This window comes from Hyperolius riggenbachi, chromosome 9, assembly GCF_040937935.1.
Source record: "Hyperolius riggenbachi isolate aHypRig1 chromosome 9, aHypRig1.pri, whole genome shotgun sequence".
NCBI lineage: Eukaryota > Metazoa > Chordata > Amphibia > Anura > Hyperoliidae > Hyperolius > Hyperolius riggenbachi.
The window spans coordinates 206,873,264-206,883,081 of NC_090654.1; positions in this window are offsets into that span (position 1 = coordinate 206,873,264).

Below are 9,818 nucleotides of genomic sequence, written 5' to 3' on the forward strand. Positions count from 1 at the left end.
TGGACAACAATCTATCTATCTATCTATCTATCTATCTATCTATCTATCTATCTATCTATCTATCTATCTATCTATCTATCTATCATCTATCTATCATCTATCATCACACAAACACCAAATAGGAATATACTGTTGGCCCCCTGTGTACGGAATAGAATTTCAGCTCACGTCCAGGTATGTGTGGTAATAACAATAATAATAATACTAATAAGATGTATTATTATTATTATGTCTTGTTGTAGTGGTGGTGAGGGCGATGCCCAGGATGACGGGAGGAGAGGCTGCGGGGAAAGGGGGGGGGGGGGGGGGGCAGTGGCACACAGTACAGGCAGCACCGTGTCCGCAGTCCTGTCTGCCTGTACACTGGCGAGCTGGCAGCATCTGCTTGTCTGCTGTGACACAGCCTACATATGTTCCCTTTATCAGTGTGTGCAGACTGCAGGGAACACGCTGCTATGTATTTATTCTAAGTGTCCTCCGGGGTAAGTAAATAGTGTCTACCTGGCTCTCCTGTCCCTTATAATGTGTTTATTTATTTAAAATGACACATGAGGAAGGGGGACCCATTTGTACTCATCAGGAATGCAGAGAGAATATGAAATCCAACTAATCAAATGTAACAATCCCCCCTCAAAATAAAAACAAATATATAAACATTATATATAAACATTATATATATATATATATATATATATATATATATATATATATATATATATATATATATATATATATATATATATATATATATACGTGTATATATATATATATATGTATATATATATATGTATATATATATATATATATATTTATACTTATGTCCATTTCTCAAGATATATTTTGATAGAAGAACATGTGTATTTGTACACTGCTGGAGAACTTGATCTTTCTGTACCTCTAACATCCAATCACAATGCCTGCTAAGGGGCCAATTAAAAGTACAATTTTTTTTAAAAATCAGATGTGATCTTTCAACTCACTTTTTATGATTGAATTGTACAGAATGCTGCGCAGTGTGTGGTGAAAATCGTTGTGAAATGATTCTATGGTCGATTGGAACTGAAAATGTAATCAATTCACATGTTGGATTTTACAATCTAATCGGAAGAGAGAAAATGCCCTCATGGACCCGTTTATGGGATCAATCAATGAGTACCTTCTGATTACTTTTGATCTTAAAAATTGCATCAAAAGAGCACATCTGATGAAAAAATTGTACCGTTAATAGGGGCATTAATAATGATGAAACTTGGTTGCTTAACACAGAGGTGAAAATATAACTTTTAATAAATAATTATTCTATTTTAGTTTGGCCAATTCCTGCATATCTTATTTGGGTAACTCTATTAATGGTACAATAATGGTACAATATTTTCATCACAATATTTACAATTGAATTGTATAGAAAACAGAGCAGGCTTGCTTTTGGTCGATTGGAACTAAAAATTCAGTAGATCAGAATGTTGGATTGTAAGATTCTATCTAAAGAGAGAAAATGCCTTAATCGACTACTGATTACTTTCAATTTTAAAAATTCATCAAAAGATTGCATCTGATGAAAGAATTGTACCATTAATGGGCTATTTATAATTAAAGACACACTAGGTAGGGGATTAGACACACTAGTGGCAGGCAGGGTAGCAAGCAGCTGTTACTAAAGCAATGACGTATAAACAGGAGGGCACATTGCTGATATACAGACCTGCACACACCTAGATTGTATGCTGATACACAGACCTACATACACAGGCATAAAGCTGCATACATGTGTGAGATAAGTCTTTGGGTAACGAATGATCATTGATGCCGGTAATCGTTATACAATAGTTTGCAAAGACCTCCAAATATAGTGACCAAAGATATTTTTCTCAAAATATCCCAAATCCATCCTGGCGGGTATGATTTGCTAACGATTATTTATTATAGGAAGTATGTACTAGATCTTTCAGATCTCGGTGAACACATGGGGTAATATGAATTTTCTCAAATGGCTGCACGCATATAATATCTGTGGTCTTTGACTAAAAACAAACAAACAAAACCTGACAAACCTATGTGGCAGATTGATGCGTCGGTTTGCAAAGATCTATATCTCACGTGTGTATCCAGCTTTCTACACTAGTACACAGTCCTGCACACACAAGCATTACACGCTGACATACAGACTTGCACACACAGACATTACACGCTGACATACAGATCTGCTCACACAGGCATTATGCATTGAACGCTGACATACAGTCCTGCATACCGGCGTTACACTCTGACATACAGACCTGCACACACAGGCATACATGCTAATATACAGACCTGTACACACAGGCATTACATGCTGATATACAGATCTGCACACACACAGGCACTGCACACTGTGATTCATACCTGCACACACTTAGGCGTCACACGCTATCATACAGTCCTGCACACAGGCGTTACACTCTGACATACAGACCCGCACACACACAGGAATTACACGCTGATATACAGACCTGCAAACACACAGGCACTGCACACAGAGATTCATACCTGCACACACTTTGGCGTTACACGCTATTATACAGTCCTGCACACAGGCGTTACACGCTATCATACAGTCCTGCACACAGGCGTTACACTCTTACATACAGACCTGCACACACACAGGCATTACACGCTGATATACAGACCTGCACACACACAGGCAATGCACACAGAGATTCATATCTGTACACACACACAGTTGTTACATGCATACAGTCCTGCACACAGGCGTTACACTCTGACATACAGACCTGCATACACACAGGCATTATACACTTATATACAGACCTGCACACACATAGGTAGGGATGCTCGCTGGATTCCGCGGAATTCTAAATTCCGCTATTCCGCCGGTCGGAACGGAATTGCTATAGCTCTAAAACGGAATTCTGCGGACATTTTTTTAATTCTGCAGAATTTTATGAAATTCAATTTTTTTTTCTCTCAAATTTTCCCTCTCTCCCTCCTCCTGGAGGGTCTCATCTTCCAGGGAATTGTAGTATTTCAAAAGCCAGCTTACATACCGTGGCTGGGAATTGAACCCAGGTCTCAGTGTGTGGTAGGTAACTCACTTAACCACTATACCACCACCAACACTACATGCTGAAGCCAGCCTAGCATGTATCATTATGATCAATCCAAGACAAAAATTAGCTTGCTTAAGGATTTGTAGCATGTCAAAAGCCAACTCACATTGGCTGGGAATTGAACCCATGCTGGGCTGGGAATTGAACCCAGATCTCAGTGTGTGGTAGGTAACTGACTTAACCACTATATCACCAACACTACATGCTGAAGCCAGCCTAGCATGTACCATTATGATCAATCCAAGAGAAAAATTAGCGTGCTTAAGGATTTGTAGCATCTCAAAAGCCAACTCACATTGGCTGGGAATTAAACCCTGGTCTCAGTGTGTGGTAGGTAACTGACTTAACCACTATACCACCAACACAACATGCTGAAGCCAGCCTAGCATGTACCATTATGATCAATCCAAGAGAAAAATTAGCGTGCTTAAGGATTTGTAGCATGTCAAAAGCCAACTCACATTGGCTGGGAATTGAACCCATGGAGGACTAAGTTAATAGGGACTATGGGCCACCATATAGGTAAATAAGGTTACTTTAGTGATTTTTTTCAATTTTTCCGAAGGAATCCGGAATTCCACGGAATTTCGTACAAATCTGGCGGAATTTCCATAGAGACGGAATTTAACACTGATGGAATCCGTGATTTCCGGCGGAACGGAATTTGCTCTTTCCGATCATCCCTACACATAGGCATTACACGCTAACATACAGACCTGCACACAAACAGGCATTACACACTAATATAAAGACCTGAAGACACAGGCATTACACGCTAACATACAGACCTGCACACACAGGTGTTACATGCTGATATTAAGACCTGCACACACACATGCATTACATGCTGACATACATACCTGCACACACAGGCATTACACACTGACACAAACCTAAACACAGGCATTACATACTGGCATACAGACCTGTGCTTACACAGGCATTATACACTGATATACAGACCTGCACACATACATGCATAGCATGCTATACAGAGCCTCACACACAGGCATTACACACTGATATACAGACCTGCACAGACATTACACGCTCACATACAGAGCTGCACACACAGGCATTGCGTGCTGATATACACACCTGTACATGCAGGCATTACTTGCTACTCTATCAGTTTTATCACTGCAGACAGGTTGGGGTGTACAGGCATAGCCCGCAGACACATTCATGTGCACAATACACTGCCGTTAGTGTGTAAGTAATTCATTTTGCACTTAACAAGCTGCTCACTTAATTCTGTGTATACATAATTAACGAAAACTAGAATTCCCTTGATGCTATGTACTATTTCACAGCAGTGGCTCCATGCAACCTGTTCAGCAGCTACAGGGAAGCTGAGGAGTTGAGTCCCACAGGGTCATGTAAGAGAGCGTTGCTGGGGGGCTATAGCTCACCACAGAGGTAAGACTACAATTACCAAATTACAAAAACATTTTCTTTGTGGGAACCCGCCACACCGTGTCGCACCCAGTGTGAAAGTCCCATAGGAAAGTCCCATAGGAAAATCATCCATGCAACAGTCACAGTGAGAAAGGAATGGGTCAAGTTAGATTCATGGGCATAGCAATCACCCCTGCAACCCCTGACATCGCAGGGGGGCCCAGAGGCTTTAAGGGCCCCTCCACTTCCCTCTCCCCAACCGAAAGTGCAGCCAATTGGAAAAGAAACCTGCCCCATTCACTCATCAAAACTGTTTGCAGAAGCATGATTACAATTTTTTCCTGCTTCCAGAGGCTGCTTCAAAGCAGAACACTCTCTGCTGCCATTCAGATATACACGCTGATATACAGACCTGTATCAGCAGGTGCCCTCAGTTTAGGTTTAGGGGCTCCAAATCCCATGGGGTTCAGGGACAAAGAGGTCCCCATACTATCTTTTTTGCAGGGGGCACTATTAAGTCCAGTTACGCCCCTGGTGGGATTGTAGGATCAGCCTGCTGTGTACCTGCAAGCTGCGTACACACGTGAAATGGAAATCTTTGGAAAACGAGAAATCAGTCTGTTTCATTGGTTTGGCTGGTGGGTTTGAACAACAGGCTGTTCTGGTGGTGTACATGCAATCAGTTCATGCAAAAGTTCCAAGAAACACTTTTGTAGTCCATTTCAGGGAAGTAACAACAGAGGAGCAGCCCCACCGAATGCAGCGGGGCCCAGAGCTGAAGGGGACTCCAACTGCTGCTTCATTGTGGCTATACTTGCTATGGGTGTGAGGATTACGATGTACACACTTGGTTTATGACCCTTGCAAGATGGGCCCCCAGGCTATGAGAGTCCCCTGGAGTAGGTAAGGTAAAGGGTGTGAACACTGGGAGATCCCATCAAAGTTTTGCTGGGGGAACCCATGATTTGTAGTTACGCCACTGGTCTATTTACTTCCTTCTTCTTCATGTTTGCGCTGTTCTCACATAGGTTGAGAAATATCCAGTGGTGTAGCTACAAACTTTGGGGCCCTGATGCGGAATTTGGACCTGGGCCCCCACCCTACATTAAATAGCCAGGCATAGGCGCCTCCAGTATAGGTAGCCAAGAATCGGTGCAGCAGTATAGGTAGCCAGGAATAGGTGCCCCACTATAGGTAGCCAGGAAAAGGTGCCCCCAGTTTTGGTATCCAGGTATAGGTGCTTCACGATAGGTAGCCCAGGAATAGGTGTTCCCAGTATAGGTAGCCAGGCATAGGTGCCTCAGTATAGGTAGCCAGAAATAGATGCTCACAGTATAGATAACAAGAAATAGGTGCCTCAGTATAGGTAGCCAGGAGTAGGTGCTCCCAGTATAGATAGCCAGGAATAGGTGCCCCAGTATAGGTAGTTAGGAATAGGTGCTTAAGTATAAGATAGCCAGGAATAGGTGCCTCAGTATAGATAGCCAGGAGTAGGTGCCTCAGTATAGATAGTCAGGGATAGGTGCCTCAGTATAGATAGCCAGGGATAGGTGCCTCAGCATCAGTATAGAGAGCCAGGGATTGGTAACTCAGTATAGATATCCAGGAATAGGTGCCTCAGCATAGACAGCCAGGGATAGGTGCCTCAGTATAGATAGCCAGGAATAGGTGCCTCAGCATCAGTATAGAGAGCCAGGGATTGGTAACTCAGTATAGATATCCAGGAATAGGTGCCTCAGCATAGACAGCCAGGGATAGGTGCCTCAGTATAGATAGCCAGGAATAGGTGCCTCAGTATAGATAGCCAGGAATAGGTGCCTCACTATAGATAGCCGGGGATAGGTGACTCAGCCTCAGTATAGATAGCCAGGAATAGGTGCCTCAGTTTAGATAGCCAGGGATAGGCCTCACTATAGATAGCCGGGGATAGGTGACTCAGTATAGATAGACAGGGATAGGTGCCTCAGCCTCAGTATAGATAGCCAGGAATAGGCGACTCAGTATAGATAGCCAGGGATAGGTGCCTCAGTATAGATAGCTATAAGTGACTCAGCATAGATAGCCAGGGATCGTTGCCTCAGTATAGATAGCTATAGGTGACTCAGTATAGATAGCCAGGGATCGTTGCCTCAGTAGAGGTAGCCAGGATTAGATGCCTCTGTATAGATAGTCAGGATTAGATACCTCAGTATAGATATATATTGCAAAAAGGGTGTGTGCATCAAACACCAAGTGAACCCTTATAAACCTGGCTTTGCAGATAAGGCATAATTAGCTTATACATGAGACACTGCTCAAGCAAATCTGCATTCGCTTTCGCATGCCAGGGTGTGCAGGGTTTTGCCAACCAACTCACCGCAAATTTTTTGCCCTGCGGGGGATTAGTTCCTCGCAGCAATTAGCACTTATCCAGGATCGCCACGTGGAGGCCCGCCCAGGATCCCAGGAAAAGGGGGCCAACAGGGCACTCCAAGCACACTCACTGCTCAGAGACTCTGCAGCCGCCCCCCTGGGGGGAAGGTTAAGAAGTGCAGGGCGGCCCCCCTAAGCGTTGCCACCGCCAGGGAGGGCCGCCCACACACACCTCAGTATAGATAGTCAGGAATGGGTGCCTCAGTATAGGTAGCCAGGCAGAGGGGGGATGCAGCGGCACACACCAGCAGAGGGGACATCAAATAGTCACTTTGCCACGATCCAAGCATTGCATCTACTTACTTCTTCTTGTTCTTGCGTTCCAGCTCACAATAAGAGCAAATCAGAGATGCGCTGAGCCCCCCCAGGAACTACAAACGCACCCTGAACCCATCCCTCCATCCCTCCTCTTATATCATGCAGTAGGGAATTGCAGATTTTCAAAACAGCTTATATACCATAGCTGGGATTTGAACCCAGGATGCAGAGTGTAGTAGGTATCTGTCTTAACCTCTAGACCATGACCCACACGACATGCTAAAGCTGGCCTAGCATAAACCATACTACCATTATGATCAATTCGATAGAAAAAGTAGCATGATTAAGGATTTGTACTTTTTGAAAAGCATGCTTATATACCATAGCTGGGATTTGAACCCAGGACACAGTGTGTAGTAGGTATCTGTCTTACCCTCTAGACCATGAACCACACTGCATGGTAGTAGGTATCTGTCTTACCCACTAGACCATCAACCACACTCAGGGCCAGGCTGAGGCAGAGGCTGGAGAGGCTGCAGCCTCAGGGCGCAGTGTAGGAGGGGGTGCACAATTTATTCAGCTGTCATTCCCAATTGTGTTTGAAGCAGAAAGAAATAAGAAAAGGTGATACATGGCAGCGACTGCAAGCCAGATAAGTAGAGATTAAGGTGTTGGGGGGGTTGAGGGCCCTGGGGCACCTCTTAGTGTAATAGCAATCAGTGTGTTACAGCTGGGGTGGGAGGGATGGGGGGGGGGCGCACTTTGCTGTCTCAGCCTTGGGTGCTGAAGGACCTTGTCCCACCTCTGACCACACTACATGCTAAAGCCTGGCCCTGAGTGTGGTTGATGGTCTAGTGGGTAAGACAGATACGTACTACACACTGCGTCCTGGGTTCAAATCCCAGCTATGGTATATAAGCTGTTTTGAAAATCTGCAATTCCCTACTGCATGATATAAGAGGAGCGAGAGAGACCGAGAGAGAGATTTTAAAATTTTTCCGACGGAATTCCGTATAGGTTGGAATTCCGTGGAACAGCCCCGGAATAAAACGGTAACGGAATTTCTGTATGACGGAGAAATTCAAGGTGTGTTTGGTGTGTTTGTAGTTCCTGGGGGGGCTCAGCGCATCTCTGATTGGAGGCCATTCGGAGGCGGCCTGGTGCTGCGCTGATCAACCTTTTGCGCAATTTTGATTTTTCAATTTTATTTGGTAGCGCACCCAGGCTATGCATATACATAGGTTAGGATTTAGTTAGTGTTAGGCCCCTCCCATGGAGGATTGACTTCTTCGCAGTGGGAGGGACGAGTACTTAATAGGTTGCATGCAAGCTGTTACAGGAAACCAACATCCTCCTCCAGTGGTAGACAGGTCATGTGTATGCTCGGTGTGTATTCGACCCCACAAGTGGGGCTTGCACTCTTTTGCAGGTAGGCACTAGTCTGTTTTTAAGCAGCGCTGCTCATTTCCTTGCTATGTACTAATTTAATTCGTTTTTGGTCAGCTGCTCCCACTTAACAGCCATGCTTTTGGTGTATATGCAGAGCTTCTGTTTGGGTTCAAGGTGCGTTTTTAGTTCCTGGGGGGGCTCAGCGCATCTCTGATTGGAGGCCATTCGGAGGCGGCCTGGTGCTGCGCTGATCCACCTTTTGCGCAATTTTCGATTTTTCAATTTTATTTGGTAGCGCACTTAGGCAATGCCTATACATAGGTTAGGATTTAGTTAGTGTTAGGCCCCTCCCATGGAGGATTGACTTCTTCGCAGTGGGAGGGACGAGTACTTAATAGGTTGCATGCAAGCTGTTACAGGAAACCAACATCCTCCTCCAGTGGTAGACAGGTCATGTGTATGCTCGGTGTGTATTCGACCCCACAAGTGGGGCTTGCACTCTTTTGCAGGTAGGCACTAGTCTGTTTTTAAGTAGCGCTGCTCATTTCCTTGCTATGTACTAATTTAATTTGTTTTTGGTCAGTTGCTCCCACTTAACAGCCATGCTTTTGGTGTATATGCAGAGCTTCTGTTTGGGTTCAAGGTGCGTTTTTAGTTCCTGGGGGGGCTCAGCGCATCTCTGATTGGAGGCCATTCGGAGGCGGCCTGGTGCTGCGCTGATCCACCTTTTGCGCAATTTTCGATTTTTCAATTTTATTTGGTAGCGCACTTAGGCAATGCCTATACATAGGTTAGGATTTAGTTAGTGTTAGGCCCCTCCCATGGAGGATTGACTTCTTCGCAGTGGGAGGGACGAGTACTTAATAGGTTGCATGCAAGCTGTTACAGGAAACCAACATCCTCCTCCAGTGGTAGACAGGTCATGTGTATGCTCGGTGTGTATTCGACCCCACAAGTGGGGCTTGCACTCTTTTGCAGGTAGGCACTAGTCTGTTTTTAAGTAGCGCTGCTCATTTCCTTGCTATGTCACAGTAAGAGCACCCCTTAGGGGGTGCTCTTACTGTGAGCTGGCAAGCAGGACAGGAAGAAGTTTGTAGATGCAGCGCGTGGATCGTGCCGAAGTAAGTATTTGATGTTCCCTCTGCAACTGCTGGTTCGCGTGCCACTGCATCCCCCACGCAGTAGGTGGGGAGAATGAGTGGGCCCACTGTCGACTGCTGGGACTGTGTCCCATACGCCCCTTGAAATATTTAC